At 44.0% G+C, this 19,354-nt stretch overlaps 1 long non-coding RNA gene across 1 annotated transcript in view; it reads left to right on the top strand.

The window, feature by feature from the left end:
• Positions 1-14,042, top strand: part of LOC149126003 (uncharacterized) — a 611,412-nt gene extending 597,370 nt beyond the window's left edge. The window contains exon 5 of the long non-coding RNA XR_016235120.1: positions 13,986-14,042. This is a non-coding gene — a long non-coding RNA (uncharacterized LOC149126003). The remainder of the gene's footprint in view (positions 1-13,985) is intronic.
• Positions 14,043-19,354: the final 5,312 nt, after the last annotated feature.

Genomic DNA, 19,354 nt, shown 5'->3' on the forward strand with positions numbered 1-19,354 from the left:
GTTAAGCCAGATTGACAGCAGCATTCGCCTGCAGAGCCCTGGTCCTGCCAATGCATGAAATGATGATTTGTTTCCCACCAAGTTTATGTCAGTACATTGGCTGGGAGAGTTGCAATTGACCAATTTGTTTTTTGAAAACTACAACTTAAAATTGATACGCACAGAAGACAGAAGTCTGAATTGACCTGTACTTAAAAATCAATGCATAGTCATGACCATTTCTCAAAGGTAACACCTAGAGAGTGAAGAGCAAAGTTCTGTCACCATTGAAGGGGAAAAAAAATGCCAACTTAACTTAAGCTGAGAACCTAAAGGAAGAGAAAAGTTTGCAGTGTATTTACTGAAGCTAGTATAACCACCTACAAAAACCAGATAAAAATGATTTTAAAAAGCAGTAGGACAGTGTCCATTATGTGTATAGAAGAGGAATTTAAAAAGTTAGTAGAAAATTGAATTAAAATGTACATTTATATTGGTGCAAAATGGTTTTGGAATCCACACATATAAGGGGTTTTCAAAAACGTTTGTGGAAATGTGTGTCATTAAAAACTGTACACAGATTTCAAAACATTTTTGTACCAGTATAAATTTATTTTAAATCTGCTTTTCCACAAACTTAAAAAAATGTTATTTATTTGAGAAGCAGTCAGAGAGGAGGAGAGAGAGAGACAGAGACAGAGAGAGAAAGAGCAAGATGAAGAACGAGAGCCGCCATTGGCCAGTGCAGTCCCCAGATGCCTGCAGTGGTCTAGGGGTAAAACCAGGAGCCGGGAGCTCACTCCAGGTCTCCCACGTGAGTGGCAGGATCCCAGGGAACTGAGTCTTCACCATTACCTCCTGGGATCTGCCTTAGCAGGAAGCCAGAGGCGGGAGCCAGAGCTGTGTATTGAACTCAGGTACTCTGATGTGGGACCTGAGTGTTTTAACCTCTAGCCCAATGGCCAACCTCTCCACAAACTTTTTGAAATACCTTGTAGCAGTAAAAATCCTCCTCAAAATACTAGCAGATTTAAACTGCACTGTATGAAGGGGAAAAAAAAAAAGCTGTTTCATGACTAGATTAGCGTTTATCCTCAATGCAATTCTTAAATCAGTCAGTGAAATTCATGTTAGCAAAATATGTGTAAGAGATACATCATGTTATCATTTCATTCAATACAGAAAAATCATCTGACAAAATTCATACCCATTCATGACAAAAGGACTTAACAAATCAGGCATTAAAGAGAACGATCTAAGTTGATCAAAGACGCGTGGAAACCCACGTCTGGAATCACAATTAATGGTGAAATCTTGAGAACATTCTTCCCCACACTGGGAATGTGGATGCCCACAGTTACATTTCTATTCAGTAATATTCTTGCGTTAATGTCTCGAAACTTAATATCTCAGTTATTGCTTTTGAATGAGCACAGTTCCCTCTTCTAGCGGTAACAATGTACTACAAATGCAAAGGTATGAAACATACAAACGTGCTCTCCTGGATCTGGGAGTTGCTAGTTTGAAAACGCAACAGAGAAATGTTCCTTCCAGTGGCTTTCCTTGCCTCTTTGCAGCTGCTCCTGGCCAGCAGCGAGTCTCGGCTCCTGGTCATTCACCCCAGGCTCTAGCTCCGTCTCAGGCATCTTTTCCCGCAGAGAGGAAGCTCACTGAAGACCCTAGGTCTACATAATTCAGGGCGCTCTGCTGTTCGCATGGCAGCTTCATCAGTGCAGCGCTTCTTGCCCTGTGTGGGGTGACGTTTCCACAGCTTCCAGGAGCTGCAGTGGGACTCTCCTAGGGAGGGGGCTGTTCAATCCAACAGCGTACATGAAAAGCTGGCGTTCTAACACTGAAGACTGTCCTGAGGTTGAGAACCCAGCAGAGATGTCTCCGCAGTGAGGTCGTCTCGGCGCCGGCATCTTCCCTGGGTGTGCAGGATCTCAACTGACACCTGCCAGGCTGCTCGTCACTGTTACCGAAGTCACACAGCACGTTTTCCGTGTTCTGCTGCTCATGCAAGCTCTGGTTAAGTGGGTGGGAGGATTTGATTCTCTCTCTCAGTGGGGGAGACTAGTAAAAAAGAATTGGTCATTTTTCATTGGTTACACGGCCCATCCTCCTCAGATCCTGGACTGATTCGGCACAGCGGACTCTTTCTTTTTTCCTTTTTGCAGAAATCGGAAAGTGTGTTCTCAAGCTCACAGTAGCAATGCAAGGAACCTAGAATAGCCCTAGCACCTTTGAATAACAGGAGCACACGTGGGAGCCGGCACTGTGGCACAGAGGGTTAAGCCGCTGTGTATGTCAGCGTCCCACACTGAGCGAGCCAGTTCAAGTCCCAGCTGCTCCACTTTCCAACCAGCTTCCTGCACATACTCTGGAGAGCAGCAGAAGGTGGCCCGAGTCCCTGGGCCCCTGTCACCCTGTGGGAGACCTGGATAAAGTTCCAGGCTCCTGGTTGTAGACTGGCCTAGCCCTGGCCATTGTTGCCATTTGGGGGGGTGAACAAGTGGATGGGATCTCTCTCTCTCTCTCTCTCTCTCTCTCTCTCTTTCTTTCTCTTTCTCTTTCTCTCTTTCTCTCTCCATGTGTGTGTGTGTCTTTCTGTCTCTCCCTCTCTGTGTGTAACTCTGCCTTCCAAATAAACAAATCTTTAAAAATCCATGTTTGGAGGATATACATTAATTTATTTGGATCTTTATGTGATGGCTATAGTTCAGTACTACATGATATTTGTATAAAAAAGGGAGCTCAGAGGCAGGCTCCTGCATGCATGCTCTGTTGTTACCTTACAGTGTAAGAAGATGGTATTACCAATGAATAGTGCTGTAACAACTGGACATTTGTATGGAAAAATACGAGGCTTGACCACATTTGAAAGCATATGCGAAACACATCTAAGTTTATCATGAGAATACAAAACCACAGTCATAAAACTTGCCTAAGGAAGCATAGAAAATGCCTTTGTGACCTTTAGGTGGATGAAGATATTTGATAGGATAAAACATGCCATGGAGCATAAAAGAAACAGTGTTTCCATCAAAATAAAAATATATACTCTTCAAATAATTTTTTTATTTAAAAAATTTTTATTAATACAAATAGAAAAGATTCATGTATTTTATGGGTACAATTCTAAGATAACCATACTTCTCCCCTCCCACCCTCAATCTGCCTCCTTCGTTCCTTTCTTTCTTTTTTTCTTAATTTTTGCAAAAACATAATTTCAGTCTACTCTGCAATCACAGGCTCAAATAACATTTTTAAACAAATGGACTGGTAGGCCATATTCAAGTGTGAAGATTCCATGCTAAATGTGTACCTAAAGCAGTACCTGTGTCTAGAGTCCAACTCAGTAGGCAGATACAATGAAAGTGCACAGTGTTTGTGTCAACCACAGATGACATCTGAATGGTCACTAATCACGTGAAAATATATGATCAGGCTCATCTGGGGTCTGCAATGTAGAACTATAATGAGATGCTGCTTCTGATTAACTAGAATGGCAGAAATTAGAACGAATCTGTGAGGCTGGCGATGAGGCACTGCAGCCTCACCCATCGCTGGAGGAGGAGTAAAATGCTGTAATCAATTTGGGGAACTCTTTGTTTACTTCTTTCAGACAAAAAGCTGCACAAACAAAAGAAAGAAGACGAGATGGGCACCAACCCAAAGGTAAATAGGTAGAAAAAGTGAAAAGCGTTGGCATCCCATGTGGGCAGCAGTTCAAGTCCTGGCGGCTCCACTTCCGATCTAGCTCCCTGCTGATATGCCTGGGAACATCCCCGGGCCCCTGCACCCATGTGGGAGACCTGGAAGAAGTTCCTGGCCCCTGGCTTAAACCTGGCCCAACACTAGCCTTGGCGGCCATTTGGGGAGTGAAGCAGCAGGTCGAAGCTCTCTGTCTCTCCCCCCTACTGCTCTGTGTAACTCTGCCTTTCAAGTGAATAAATAAATCTTGGGGAAAAAATTGATAAAGAACAGAGATCAACAAAGCATAACAGAAAGTTGTGAAAATTACCAAAATCTAAAGGTGGTGTTTTAGCACATTTTCACAAAATGATTACTTAATAAATCAATAGCAAAAAGAGGTATTTAAAATGATCATTTCAGGATGAAAAGTAGGCCATCATTAACATCCTACAGATATTAAAATGATAGTAAGGGAGTATTATGACCAATGTTATGCCGACAATTTTAATAACTTAGATGAAATATAAATACAGTTCTATAGAACTGATGTAAGAGGGAACAGACAGAAATATGAATAGCACTTTATCAATAAAGGACATTGAACATTTTCTAAAAGCTTCCCATGTGGCCTAAACATGAGTGCTCACAACCACTTTCTTAAGAAATCCTCAGCCTGCAGTGAGACCAGGTACCCATGACCGTGAAAGTGAATACAGAAATGTGTGGATACTTGTGCAGCTGAACACCACCGAGAGCTGAAAAGACGGGACCTTGGACATGACATGGGCGACCAAATGCAAGACAACACCAGGGAGTGCCAACTCTGCTCTTCTGTGTGGGACAAAGCAGATGAGAGAGGAGTGACTCCCGGCAACCTGTGGGGCAGAGAATGACTGGGGAGAGAGTGAGGGAAGCTCCTGGGGGGGCAGCGCTATTTAATGACCTGACAAGGAGTGGGATCCACAGGAGTAGGGCTATACATTTATCAAAATTCAGCAAAGCAATGCTTATGTTTGTCCACCTTGTTGTGCATGAATTTTGTCTTACAATAAAAAAGCTCTTTCAGATACTGAACTTCCATTAGAGATGCACGTGCTGGAATATATAGGGGGAGTGAACTGTTGCCAGCAGCTTGCTTCTGGGGATGGCAAATGAACAGGTCTGTGATATAACGAGTGTGGCAAAGCCTTCAGTAACCTCGGTGGCACACTTCGCAAGTCTTTCAACATGGCTGTGTGCTTGGAAGTTTTGAAAATGAAATGATAGAGAAATACAAAGATGCCATAAATACATATCCCGAATATACCGGAATATCGTGTGTGATGAATCTGCTACTTTTCACCAAATGCCTCTTTGCCATTCCCTCCACTGGCCCTCCCTAAGGGAAGGTCGGTCTATTCAGATGTGGCCATTTGACACCTGGGGAGAAGTGGCATCACTTCCGGGCAGGAAGCTTCAGAACCACACTGTAGTTCCCCATTTGTTTTCTTCTCCTTCTGCCATGAGCCTGAAGACCTCCAGGCAGTCTCCTCTGTGGACTGGGGGCTCCGGTGAAGACGGGTGCACAGCTGTCACTGACCTCGCATCCGAGAGGGAAGACAAAAGCATTTGTCTCAGAAGCCCTGAGACGGTGTTTGTTGCCATGGCATCATCTACTCCGTTCTGCTGTTTGGGGGATGAGCGCAGGGGAAGAAATAAGAAAACAAATATCCTCCACGTGAGATAGCTCTTAGGTTTTCAGCCAATGGTTGGGTAGATGGCAGATCCTGGCTTCCAAGTTCTCTATTCCCATCAGATTGCCGATGTTAGCAATGAGGGGTAGCAATGAAGATTCTGAATCCTCCACTATTGTGGTTTAGCAGGTGGTTGGATTTTCAGTAGAGTGATGCAGTCTGAGAGGGGAACGTGGCCTTTCTGTATCTGTGCATGGCCGCTGCTGCAGAGAGCCGCTGATGTGTGGTCCATGTGCTTTTCAAAACTTGTGTTTGCTTCCTAAATGACTTGTACCAGCAACTGTGTTAGAGGACTGGGGCTGAAGAGGCTCAAGGTTTCCCGTGTAAAATCCAGCCAGAGATGAAACGGGAACCAGTCTCAAAGACAAACAATCCTATTTTCCATATAAGGTACACTCCTGTTCTCTGACATCACTTTATTTTGGAAATTTTCATTTCTTGCCATTAGATTTTCCAGTAACTTATATATTCCCAGCATAAGTAGAGTATGTCTTCTTCTGACTCCACAGTATTTTCATTCATTAGGTCATTTAATGTTAGTGCAACGGAACTTAAAAAAATCAAGGAAACAAGGAAAAATATGAATTTATTTTGATGTGAGTCAATTGTTAAAAAACATACATGGTTTTTATAATATACATTTGACATGTGTTATGAAGGAAATTTTTTGCACAAAAATATACTCAATTTTTTTATATTTTTTATATATTTGAGGGGCAGAGTTACAGTGAGAAGATAAGGAGAGATAGAGATCTTCCATCTGCAAGTTCACTCCCAAACTGCTGCAGTGACCAGAGCTGAGGTCAGGCCAAAGCCAGTAGTTAGGAGTTTCTTCTGGGTCTCCCACATGGGTGCAGGTGCCCAAGTATGTGGGCCATCTTCTGCTGCTTTCCCAGGTGCATTAGCAAGGTGCTGGATTGGAAGTGGAACAGCCGGGACCTGAACTGGTGCCCATAGGGCTGCTGGTGCTGCAGGCCCAGGCCCTGCTGAGCCACAGCACTGGCCCCCATACTCATACTTTTAATTCCTACTTTCCTAGAACTTTTGAAGTACTCTGATATTTAATTTTAAATATGATCACCTCCAGATAAAAAAAAATAGAAGAAAGGCAAAGCAATCAACGAATTTTACAGGGAACATCCAACAGATCAAAAATATCAACCCAGGCTGGTGCTGTGGCGTAGCAGGTAAAGCTGCAGCCTGCAGTGCCGGCATCCCATGTGGGCACCAGTTTGAATCCCGGCTGCTCCACTTCTGATCCAGCTCTCTGCTATGGCCCAGGAAAACAGTAAAAGATGGCCCAAGTCCTTGGGCCCCTGCACCCACATGGGAGACCCGGAAGAAGCTCCTGGCTTTTGGCTTCGGATTGGCACAGCTCCAGCCATTACAGCCAACTGGCGAGTGAATTAGCAGATGGAAGATCTCTCTCTCTCTCTGTCTCTCCTTCTCTTTCTGTGCAACACTGACTTTCAAATAAATAAATAAATCTTAAAATAAAATCAACCCTAGAACATTGATTGCCGATTTTGGGATTTTCATCAACAAAGATGCTGGTGCTTCTCACTTGAATGAAATAACAGATTCCGTCTCAGGCACTGGAACTTGTCAGACTAGCACAACCTAGAAAAGGAAGGCAAGTTGGTCAGAGGGGAAACGAGGAATCACAGGGTGGAAATAAGTGATATACGTGGAGATCTGGAGTGGGTGCACACGTTAGAAATGCATAAAAAGTGAGATTGGTAAAGGGCGGGACAAATTGCTCTGGGTGCTGAATTTTGTACAAGGTGGGTGACAATCATAGCAGTATCAGTACATATAGTAGTCATGCGTTTCTTCTCTTCAACCTTTCCCTAGATCCACTGTGTTAGAGATACTCATGTGAGGGTCTATAACCTGACTCAAAATAGTACTCAACTGTAACCAGAATAGACTCCTATCTCAGCAAAAGGAGGGAACCTTCCAGTCAGTGATTGCAACAGGTAAGTGGTAACACACAGTGAAGCTGCTTGAGGTATTAGAACTTGTAAAACATGCACTGTAAATTTCTAGTTGCTTTCTTCTGGGTGGTTTCCTTTAAAAACATCTTTATTAAAGCAAACACACAGTCTTTAAAAACTCTGCATGTAGGGTGAGTATTTGTCTCTGTGGTTAAGACCGGCTTGGTCTCTAATGTCCCATACTGAATGCATGGGTTAGAGACCTGCCTCACTCCTGATTCTGGTTTCCTGCTGATGTGCACCGGGGAGGGCACTTGGGCAGCTGCCACCCACATGGGAGACTCAGATGGAATTCCAGGCTCCTGGCTTCAGCACTGACAGTCACCTGGGGAGTGAACCATGAGATGGAATCTGTCTCTGTCTCTGTCTCTCTCCCTTTCTCTCTGTTCTCTGTAATGCTCTCTTTCAAATAAACAAGTCTTTAGGGATTTTTTTTAAAGATTTATTTATTTATATTTATTTGACAGTTAGACAATAAAGAGAGAGAGAGAGAGAGGGAGAGAAAGGTCTTCCTTCCATTGGTTCACCCCCGAAATGGCCGCTACGGACGGAGCTACACCAATCTGAAGCCTTGAGCTAGGTGCCTCCTCCTGGTCTCCCATGGGGTGCAGGGTCCAAGCACTTGAGCCATCCTCCACTGCACTCCCTGGCCACAGCAGAGAGCTGGACTGTAAGAGGAGCATCTGGGACTAGAACCCGGCACCGCAGGTGGAGGATTAACCTAGTGAGCCACGGTGCCAGCCCCATCAAATAAACAAGTCTTTAAAAACATCCCCAGAGAGTGAGAATGGGCACTTGCTTGTCAGCGTGCTCACAAAGCCGACCAGTGGTGTTAGTCTACTCACGTCAGTGTGTCAACAATTGCACTGTTAATTTTTTTGCAATAATTATAGCTGTAATTATTTAAATTGTTGTAGAGCAAGCGGCCAGGTCTCAGCTGGCTCTCTGTCAAGCTTCCCTTTCTCCTTCTTGACTCTCGTTTCTAGTTGCAGTACTGGGTGTTTCTGACTACGTTCTTTGCCAGTTCCCCTCTTTCCATGCCGCTTTCTCATTTTCACAGCTTGCCCCAAGACTCAGACCAGCCAGCCTGTGGTGTCCCGTCTGCAGGCTTGTGCACGTGCGTGCTTGGCTGAGTTTATTTGTGTGGGGCGGAACCTGCATGAGCCTGACAAGAAAGGATGGTGCTACAGAGAAGCAGTCGTGGTAACGGACGCTCAGAGTTCTTCCTTGGGGAGAAAGAGGAGCCCCCGACAACAGGCAAGAAAAGGAGACACAGGAAGATGAAAATGGGATTAAAAGATAAGGTTACTTGGGTGCAAAAATGCTGACCGCATTTGATGGGTAAAGAAAGCCATACCTGGGGTCTCCAGAAAGTTCATGAAAAGGTGGATTACGAAAAAAAAAGTACAAGCGTTTCAAAAACTTTTGCACCAAAATAAACTTATCTTTTCCTTCTATTTTCCATGAATATCCCCACAGAAGAGAACAGATTAATCTCTCATTTCTTCCTGTAGATTTTTGGTCAATAGTCACATTAAATAAAATTTAGAAATATTAGGTTATACTTTAGAAACAGAAAAACCATTATGGCTGTGTAATGAAGATACAGGAGAGACTCTGAAGATATGTTCAAGTGCACACTAAATTCTGCCTATAACTTTGTAGTAGAGGTGAAAATAATATGATCAGTGTCATTTCCTCAAGAGAACTAGGAAGTGTGCACAGTAGTAAGAGACTTGGGAGAGCATGTCCTAATAGTTGTTTAAATAGGAGGGGTTTAAATTAAAACCTCACTCAGCGATGGAAATGGGGAAAAACTCTTGGAAGAGGAAGGGTTGGTTGGGAACGTTGAGCGGACGGTGTAGGGAGGACTTACCCGCTCTTGCCAACAGGAGAGGAGGAGGGGGATTGTGGTGGTAGAGTCGCGGGGAGGGGTGGATCGCTGCTGTGCTTGGTGTAGTCCTGGAGAGGCCTGGCTGTGGCTGACTCTCAAGTCCAGCGGGCTTCCACAGCGGGATCCTACCAGGGGAACTGCAGCAGTCGGGAGCAAAGGTGAGACTTCTCTGGCCTAGGGTCCAGCAAAGGCGTTCATTCTGGAACTACCACGCGTGGGGAACCTCAGGCCTGACCGCAGGGCCGCCTTCCAGGTCCCTAGAGAGCTGCAGGTGCAGGCCCCGGGGGCAAGGCCGCGTGGGGCTGCACGGCCTAGCAGGCTTTTGCTGTTGCTTTCCTGCTGTCTTAGCAGGGAAGGGAGACAGGATTCTGAAACGCCCCCAGAGGGAGGAAGTCCGTGAAAGCGAGAGCTGACCGTTCAGGCAGAGGGGTCAGGAGGAGGCAGTGGCGCCAACTGGGTGGGCACTGTGGTGTTGCAAACAATGAGGGTCTACCTTTAGATTCTGCAGGGCGTCGCCACGCTGTCAGGGACACCTGACATCTTCTAATCCAAGCTTTTTTTTTTTTTTTTTTTAAGATTTATTTATTTATTGGAAGGCAAAGTTACAGAGAGGCAGAGTCAGAGACAGAGAGAGAGAGAGGTCTTTCATCCACTGTTTTGCTCCCCGGTTGGCTGCAACAGCTGGAGCTGAGCTAATCCAAAGCCAGGGGCCAGGAATTTCTTTCAGGTCTCCAACATGAGTGCAGGACCTGGGCCATTTCCCCTGCTTTCCCAGGCCATAGCAGAGAGCTGGATCAGAAGTAGAGCAGCTTGGACATGAACTAGAGCATATATGGGATGCTGGCACTGCAGGTGGTGGCTTTACCCGCTGTGCCACAGCACTGGCCTCCAATCCAAGTTCTTCTATGCTTGTGACTGAACCACACAGTGGACTGAGAGTCTGCTGTTTTGGTGAGGGTTGCCACAGAAGTGGAAAGGAAGAAAGGAACTGGCCAGGACATGGAGGTAGTGGCTCTGTTTTCAAAGAGGCAGAGAAGTCTCCAGCACTAAACCTGCAGTTGTGATTAGACAAGGAGATCATTTAGGAGCCTTCCCCTGGGGCTTTGCTTCCTTCAAAAAGTTTGTACAAATTGGAATTACAAGGTAAGTGTTTTGGTACAAAAACTGTTGGAATCTACACACAGCTATTTCGTAGTACCCATTTAGGAACTGTTGGAAGACCCTACTCTTCGTAGATGCTCTTTTTTTTTCTTTGACAGGCAGAGTGGACAGGGAGAGAGAGAGACAGAGAGAAAGGTCTTCCTTTGCCGTTGGTTCACCCTCCAATGGCCACCATGGCCGGCGCACCGCACAGATCCGATGGCAGGAGCCAGGTACTTATCCTGGTCTCCCATGGGGTGCAGGGCCCAAGCACTTGGGCCATCCTCCACTGCACTCCCTGGCCACAGCAGAGAGCTGGCCTGGAAGAGGAGCAACTGGGACAGAATCCGGCACCCCGACCGGGACTAGAACCCGGTGTGCCGGTGCAGCTAGGCGGAGGATTAGCCTAGTGAGCTGCGGCACCGGCCTGTAGATGCTTTTTAAAGTAGCCTCATGTGATCAACAAAGTCTCATGATTTACTAACAGGGCAGGTGCATCTGAGCAGCGACTGTTTGGAGGCTGTTAAATAGTAGATCTCAGAATAACACTGAATGTGAAGCTTCATCCTATATTGATTTTTCTCATTGCTTCAAAAACCATGTATTTCCCTTCAGTTTTGAGGAATTTGCAGTCCCAGGAACAAAAAAGCTGAAGCCGTGTCACAATGTATGTCCTTTAGAATCAGTGATTAGGCTACACCGAGGGACCAAAAGAAGAGAGCTGTGAATTAAACCCTAAAAGAAGGGAGTGAGATGGTTCCCTCTTATCCCAGCTGACAAAATGCGGGAAGAGACACCTCCAGATTCCACAGCGATGACTTATTCCTGCACTCCAATAAAACAAGACATAGCTATTGTAAAAGGAAGCTTGTTCATGACTATCGGTTTGCAGATAGCTCGGTCCAAAATATGAGTCCAAGTGGTCTTGGTGCTCAGATTCCTGTAACCTGGGACTGACTTGTCCAGAGATGCCATGAAGTGTAAGTAAGTGCCTGCTCCTCTCAGCCAGAGCTCCCCCGGCGCTACTGTCCCCCTCACTACTGTAGCTTTCCCAAAGAGAAGGGTTATGCTAGAAGCATTCGCACAATCGCTTGAGGCATGATGGTGGCAAGCGCTCGTGTGTATTCACCTGCTGCTGTTTCTCCTCTTGGGTTGATTGTAGTTGTTTTGGAAGCTTTGTCATCTGTTCTTCTTGAGGTGTATATCGCCTCTTAGAAGTTATAAATTGTGCAATTGTGAATGCAGAATGCATGCACTGTTCATAAATTCTTTAGCTCTTCACGTGACCTTATTAAGAAGTTTCACTGTTAGAGATAATTTTTTTAAAACCTAGGCAGGTTTGAGAGTTCTTGGGCTAAAATCGGAGCTCTGTGCCATGTATAGATTGGTTGAACTTTGCTGACTTCCTGTTGCTTATTAACTGTGTAGGTCATGTTAATAATGAAACAGGGTCACTGTGGATGAGGGGAGAGAGGGTTGGATGAGCAGAATAAGGTGTGAGAGCGAGGGAGGGAGATCACAGGAGAGAAGGCAGCATCTGTACATATATTTAACCACCTGAAATAAAGCAGAAAATGAGGAAGAAGTAGAAAGTGAGGGATTTAAAACAGTCCTTTGGCGTGGAACATTGTGTCTCCATCACATAAGGCAGTGGAATCAATTTCTAGTCTGTTCTCAATCCAGGACCTGACAGGTGGCTGATCCCCCCTCTACGAAATCCCTGGCCTCGATTAGGGATTGAATTCCTGTCATTCTTTATATTTTCTGTTTACTTTCTGCAAGATGTAAAATAACTCAGTGATGAGGTGAGAAGGAGAAATGCGGTGGGGAACAGAAGAGACACTGCATTGGGTAAAGAATATTCCTCACCGATTTCTTATCCTCTTAGAAGAAGCTGCAGCCTGAGTGTCTGCTTCATTATGGTGGTTTCTCTGAGGTCACTGGGGCTCACACAGGAAGTAAGACTCTTATCTGAAGCTCATCACTGTCATTTACTAGTTTTTAAATGGGATTAAAATACCTCTGAGTTTGTGCAGCGGATTTCAAAGGCGAGGTGTGGTGTATTTTGTTTTGAGATTAGCTTCTGACCTAGATGGCATGCTTTCTTATCCTCAGAATAATTGTCACGAGGTTGGGACTTTCTAATAAGCTGGTTATTGGCACAGTAAATAAAAGCAAGCCCAAAGGAAAGCCGTCTGTGTCTTTGCACATGTGTAAGATGTATCTAAAGAATGCAGGTGTGCTTTGCTCTGAGGTAGCCCTCGGACCTCCAAAGTCAGCCCACCTTTGCCGCCATGGACAAATTATTGGTGATTGAGATAAAATAGTCTGCCTCACTCTCTCGCTCTCTCTCTCTCTCTCTCTCTGTTGGGGAGGATATATTCCAAGACTCTCAGGGCTGTGCCTAAAACCACAGAGAGTACAAAGCCCCTGTTGTGTTGAATGGTAAAGTTCATACATTAGGTACAGTGAGATTAACAATACAAGCTAACAAAATAGAAAATATATGATGATACAAGTTAGATGTGTTCTGTGTGTCTGTGTGTCTCTGTTAAGATGCTTCTACTTTGCACATAAAAGAAGTCACTTTACAACCTCTCTTCTGACTTAGCAGCATCACTACCCTTGCGGTTTGGGTCTATTATCAACTAAAATAAGAAAACTTGAACACAAGCACTGTCAAACTTCAATAGTTGGGCTGAAAACTGGGACAACTATCGTGTGACTAACAGGACACGCTGGACAATGACATGATTCGTGTTCCAGGCAGGACTCAGGGGACAGGGCAAGATTTTTGTCACACTGCCCAGAACTGTGTGCAACTTGACCTTCATGAATTGATGAATGGCTAAAGCAAGTGTAGTAGAGAGAGCCAATGGAATACTACTCAGTCATAAAAAGGAACGGGATCTTGTCATTCAACAACTTGGGAGAAACTGGAGGTCTTTATGTTAAGAGCAATGCCCAGCACGGAAAGACAAGTACAATCGGGAGGAGCATAAAGGAAGCTGTGTATTTCTCTGTAACAAGCTTTGTGCAAAGCATAACATTTATGAATGGTTCTTTTTTGAGTCTTCCATTTAGGATTTCTAGACCAAGGTGCCTGGCAGGTGACTTAAGCTACAGAAAGGGAACCGTGCATCAGGGGGCCTCTGCACGGGTTCTGTTTTCTGCAGACGATCCATGGAAGTTTCACAGATATTTTGTCTAACTTTACTCCCAAGACATGCAGGCCTGGCTGGAAAGCCAGCAAACCAGCTCCGTGGATCTAAGCTACACAAACAGTCTCATTGTTTTTAAGCTTGAAAACCTCTTTAACCACAGAGCAGAGCCGGTTTCACAGGAGAAGGCAGCGAGGGCTTCCCTCATGTCCTTTGTAATATGAAAAATTATGATTTTATATTCAGACCATGGGGAGGATGGTTATGCGAATGCAGAGCAGAAAGTGATTGTTTTAAGTTGAGAAGAGCGGAGAGACTTTGTGGGCATGATTTGGCATGGAATGTTGTATGTTCCAATCACTGTTTTCTCCTGGTTCTCTTTCAGATCTGTTATAGATGTTACCAAAGGGGATTCTCTCACTTCCATGGCCTGCCATTTTGGTGTGAGTAAGTGCAACCCAATTAGATCTGACAGCAGCATTTACAAATATATTATAAAATCTGATGCACCAAACAAATGAATAAGTCAAAATAAAGTACTGATTTTCAAGGTTTTTTTTTTCTTTTATAATTTCTTTAACAAGTATTAGGATCTCTGTTTTACTGATATGAGAAGTGATATCCAGTTGATTTATATGATTGGCTTAATTCTACATGGCTTTGGAAATGATAGAGGCAGCATCAAAATTAGTTCTATTTTCTTCTCTTCTGATTGTCTCCTTGGCTCACTGGTATGGCAAATTAGTTTCTACTTGTGAGTTATTCCAACTATTGGCTTTGAGAAGTACTAAGGTCATAACCCCTACATAGGTAGAGGATTTACATGCTTTTTCCCGTAATTTTTATTTGATAGCCCTTTCTTCCTTTTAGAGTTCACCCAGAGTCCCCTGCAGAACTCCAACCTCTATCAGCAAAGATTACTGTAGGCTGAAAGACAAGCCACAGTGCCCCCGACCCAGCACAAAGAGTGAGCACATTTACTTTATCTACCCGTATTATAGCATGGAGACTTCCAGGTTAAAGACCAGAGATGTCATCACATTCTAATAACTCTAATGAGATTATACTCCACTTTTATATCTGAGGCAGTGCTAACAAATCAAGAAGGAATAGGGAGTCTCTGTCTCCCTTTTTGAGAAATTCCTTTGCTCACGTACTCACCTGAGTTGATGGAGCGCCTGGTATGAGGACTGGGAGAAACGTGTGAACGCAGAATGAGCAGAGACACCATCACAGGTGTGCATGATTTGGACGTTAGGGTGGGAGGGACAACTGGACGCACTCTCAACAGAGACGATTTCTCAGAGCCAGTCACTCACTGCCAGAATCACAGAGCCTTAGGCTCTGATCTTTGCTGGCATCTGGCTTTTTGGATGGGGTAGGTTACATCTTTGTGGAAGAAAGTAGAACAGGAAAAAAAAAATACTGTTTGCAGTCACTGGGAAAGGGGAGAGTTGGCAAAAGAAAGATGCAACTTCTGGAGCTACTGTGGGACTGGGGACCTGCCCAGCTGGGGCCTTCAGTGTTGTGATGGCTGCATCCCCAAGTCCTGTACCAGCATGCTATGTCTCGGGTGTAAGCATGGAGAAATGGCTGGTGTGCAGTCCGTGGGCAGGGCTTCAGCCTCTCCGGTCCTGCACAGGGGGAACTAGGAATCGATATTCATTATCAATTGATAAGCTGTCCTTACCTGCAAGTGGGATTCATGAACCTCTAGTTCTGGAACAAGGAAAAATGCTGAAAACGGAGAGCCGAGTGCCCTGATTTGTTATATATATACCCTAGAAAGACTCCCATGAGACTCGCAGCTGCCTCCCTCAGTAGGTGTGTGCAAGTGCACCCCCTCCTGAGGTGGGTATGCTGTGTGACGGGCCCTAACGTCAGTGTGCTCTCATACACTGACACTCAGTGAACTGGTCAACCACAAACTCTGGTTTATTGAACTGTCAAAGGAGTTGGTTACCCAATGGGACTCACGGAGCACTGCTGACTGGATTGCTTGAAGCAGCGAGACTGGATAGCTGAAGTCACATGACTTCTGAACAATACGTGGCGATTGTTCTGCTGTTTCTCTTCATGTCAGACCAGGGAATCTCAGTGAGCCAAATGACGGTTCTGGGTGACGGAGGGGAACCTCGGGCATCACTTCTGCTCCTCCCGTCCCGTATCAGTACCAGAACGTTTTCAATAATGAATCTCGTGGGTGTTCTGTGCTTTGTGAATCTAGCAGCTAAGATTTCAGGGTGTGTGTGAGGAGGCTTAAAGAAGCTTGTGGAAAAATAGAAGGTAATTACATCTGCGTGAGTTTGTGAAGACCCTCCGCAAATGTCCTATAAAGTAGGAGACTCACCACTTACTATATGAGCCAAGGATGCAACTGGCTTTCACACACATGCAAAAATCACCTGAAGATCTCACAGAAGGGAAAATACGTCCTGTGTGGGACATGCTGGGCATGTGTGTCTTTGGGGAGAAAAGCTCTGACTTGTGGCAATCGCCAATTTCTGTGGTATAAGTCCTTCTGTGATGTCCCTTTAACAAATGGCTCCCAAAATGCCTGCCTACCGAGCGGTTGGATTTTATAGGCCATTATCAGCTGGCTGCCTATTTCCTAACTAGGGAACAGACTGACCTTATTGTAATCTAGTGTATCCTATTGGATCAATTGAAAATAACTACAAAGAAATCAATTCTCCTCCTCCGTTTGGGTGGAAATGGTGCAGGAATTGCACCCTCATGTGTAGGTTTCCAGGTCACTGAAGCATAGCCCAAGGGTAGTGCTGTCCTTGGCTGGCATCCACTGTGCTCCATGTGCAGACTGATGATGTCAAGGTCGCATCCAGGCAGTGCGTCCAGTGGGACTGTCCAAAGAGGAACCCAAAGAAGTGATAGCACTGAGACACATCAGGAATTGTGAAGTTGTTTCATCATTCCTTCAACACTGACTAGTTTTGTCTTTAAGGACAATACATTAAAATAAAACACACAGTCTTGGAGAAGAATATATATGCCATGAATAAAATAAAACAGTTAATGAGATGAGATGAGAAGGAGTTGAAGTTTAGATAAGGAGTCCGTGACATTCTTTCTGAACAAAGGAGGGTTTGAACCCGTACCTGGGTGACCAGACAGAGCCAGCAATGTGGAAGGACCGGGAAGGACAAGGCTCAGGACAGTGCTGGGACTCTCCAGAGAAAGATGTTCAGGCTGGAGCTTTCTGATCGAACACAGTGAAGAGCGCAGGAGAGCTCTTAGGAGTCAGGCCCTGCAGGCCTAATGCAGACAGCATTTCATTCTCATCTGAATGAAGCATGCGCTGACCTGCAGGCTCCCCTTTGTAAAAGGTCACCTGTGTCCCAGGAGGGGTGCAGGGGCCCAGGGAGCAGGGAGCGGATGCAGACGGACGGTTTGGAAGGATCCAGAGATGTTTGCTCTTCCCACTCTGTGACTGGGGCAGAGTTGCACATACAGACTGAAGGCTAAAAGAGGATGGATGACTTTGTGTTGAAAGAGCACAAAGCTTTCTTCTTTGATTCTTTCTTTCTCATTTTAGCTGCACTCCATGCAGTAACACCCAGTGGTACAAGGACTCCTGTTTTGCACAGTTCAATCCAACCTTTGAAATTAAATGCTTAAATGGAACAGAGCCCACCTCAACTTTTATACTGATGGTTGCTACTGCAGGTGATTGGTTTAGTCAGCAAAGTGCTGGCAGAAAAATGGCATTTAGAAATTTTCTCACATGATAGTGCAGTGACTCAGGATACAAAAAAAAAGAAAAAAGAAAAAAGAAAAGAAAAAGCTTAGTTGAAATTTTTGCCTCAAAAGGATAAATGAAGGAGGGACACTTCATTTTTCATTTTATTTTGCATCCCACGAGTAGGCAACCATTTCATGAGGTCATGTCTGGTTTGGAAGTTCATAGACAACAAAAGTATTTCCTTTACTGTGTTTGCTTATGGATTCTAAGTTTCAGTAATTAGCCCAGAAATGGAATCAACTATTTTAAATTAAATTTAGATGAAATATATTTATTTCTGTATAAAATTCTTAAAAGATTCACCATGAATTATTTAGTTTCTAAGATATGAAGTTTTAAATTCTAGACTTGATGTTTTAGTTTCATTTTTAATTTTTTTATATAAGGTGAACAAATTTCATGTATTTCATATATATGGATTTAGGAGCATAGTGATATTCCCTCAGGCTTAGCCTCCATCCTCCCTCTGCCTTCCTTCCTTGAAGTTCTTTCTTTGAATTTTTACAATGATATACTTTCAATTGATTTTATAATCATAAACTTAACCCTCCACTAAGTAAAGAATTCAACAAATAGTAAAAAAAAAACAAACCACTGTTAATATGCAGTAGAGGCAAGGGTTGTAAACAATAATCACATCTCAAAATGCCATTTTGTGCATAATCACTACATTTTAGGTACTCTGTTAGTTACCATAGATCAGGGAAAGTGTGTGATATCTGTCTTTTGGAGACTGGCTTATTTTACTAAGTATAGTGCTTTCCAGTTTCACCCATTTTGTTGCAAAAGAAAGCATTTCAGTCTTTTTTTATAGCTGAGTAGTATTCCAAAGTGTATATATACTATGGTTTTTTTATCCAGTCATTGGTTGATGGGCACTTGGATTGATTTCATGTCTTAGCTATTGTGAATTGAGCTGCAATAAACATAGGGGTACAGATAACTCTTTCATGTGCTGATTTCATTTGCTTTGGTTAAATTCCCAGGAGTAGGCTGGCTGGGTCATATGGTAGATCTTTTTTCAGCTTTCTGGGGAATCTCCATACTCTATACCACAATGGCTGTACTAGTTTGCATTCCCACCGGCAGTATATTGGGGTGCTCGCTTACCCACATTGTTGCCATAATTTATTGCTTGTCAATTGCCATTGTAACTGGGGTGAGGTGAAACCTCACTGGATTTGCCTTTGCCCGATGGCTAGTGATCCTGAGCATTTTTCCAGTGTGTCTGTTGACCACTTGAATTTCATCCTTTGAATAATGATGGGCAAGTCCTTTCCCATTACTTAACTGGATTGTTTATTTTGTTGTTGCTTAGTTTTTGAGCCCTTTATAGATTTTGGATATTAATCCCTTATCATTTGCATAGTTTGGCAAATATTTTCTCCCATTTTCTTAGTTGCTTCTTCACTTTTTTGAGTGTTTCCTTTGTAGTGTTGAAGCTTCTTAGCTGGATGTAATCCTGCTTGCCAGTTTTTGCTTTGATTGCTTGTGCTTCTGGGTCTTTTTCAACAAGTTTTTGCCTGTGCCAGTGCCAATGTCTTGCAGAGTTTTCCCAGTGTTCTCCTCTATGATATCAGGTTGTAGATTTAGATACTTGATTCATTTTGAGTTGACTTTTGTGCAAGGTGATGGTTGCATGCTTCTGCATGTGTATACCCACTTTTCACAGCACCATTTATGAAGTGACTGTTCTTTTTCCAGGGATTGGTTTTAGCTCATTTGTCAAAGAGTAGTTGATGTAGATGTGCAACTTGGTTTCTGGGATTTCTTTCCTGTTCTATTGGTCTACATATTCTATTTTTGTGCCAGTACCAGGCTGTTTGGATTATAACTGCCCTGTAGTATTTCTTGAAATCCTGTATTGTGAGGCCTACAAGTTTGCTTTGTTGTGTAAGATTAATTTAGATGTTCTGAGTCTCTAGTGTTGCCATATGAATTTCAATGCAGTTTCTTCCAGATCTGAGAAGAATGACATCAGTGATTTGTTTGGA

The sequence above is a fragment of the Oryctolagus cuniculus genome, chromosome 6 (assembly GCF_051225735.1).
Source record: "Oryctolagus cuniculus isolate XC-2025 breed Fujian yellow rabbit chromosome 6, ASM5122573v1, whole genome shotgun sequence".
In the NCBI taxonomy this organism is placed as follows: Eukaryota; Metazoa; Chordata; class Mammalia; order Lagomorpha; family Leporidae; genus Oryctolagus; species Oryctolagus cuniculus.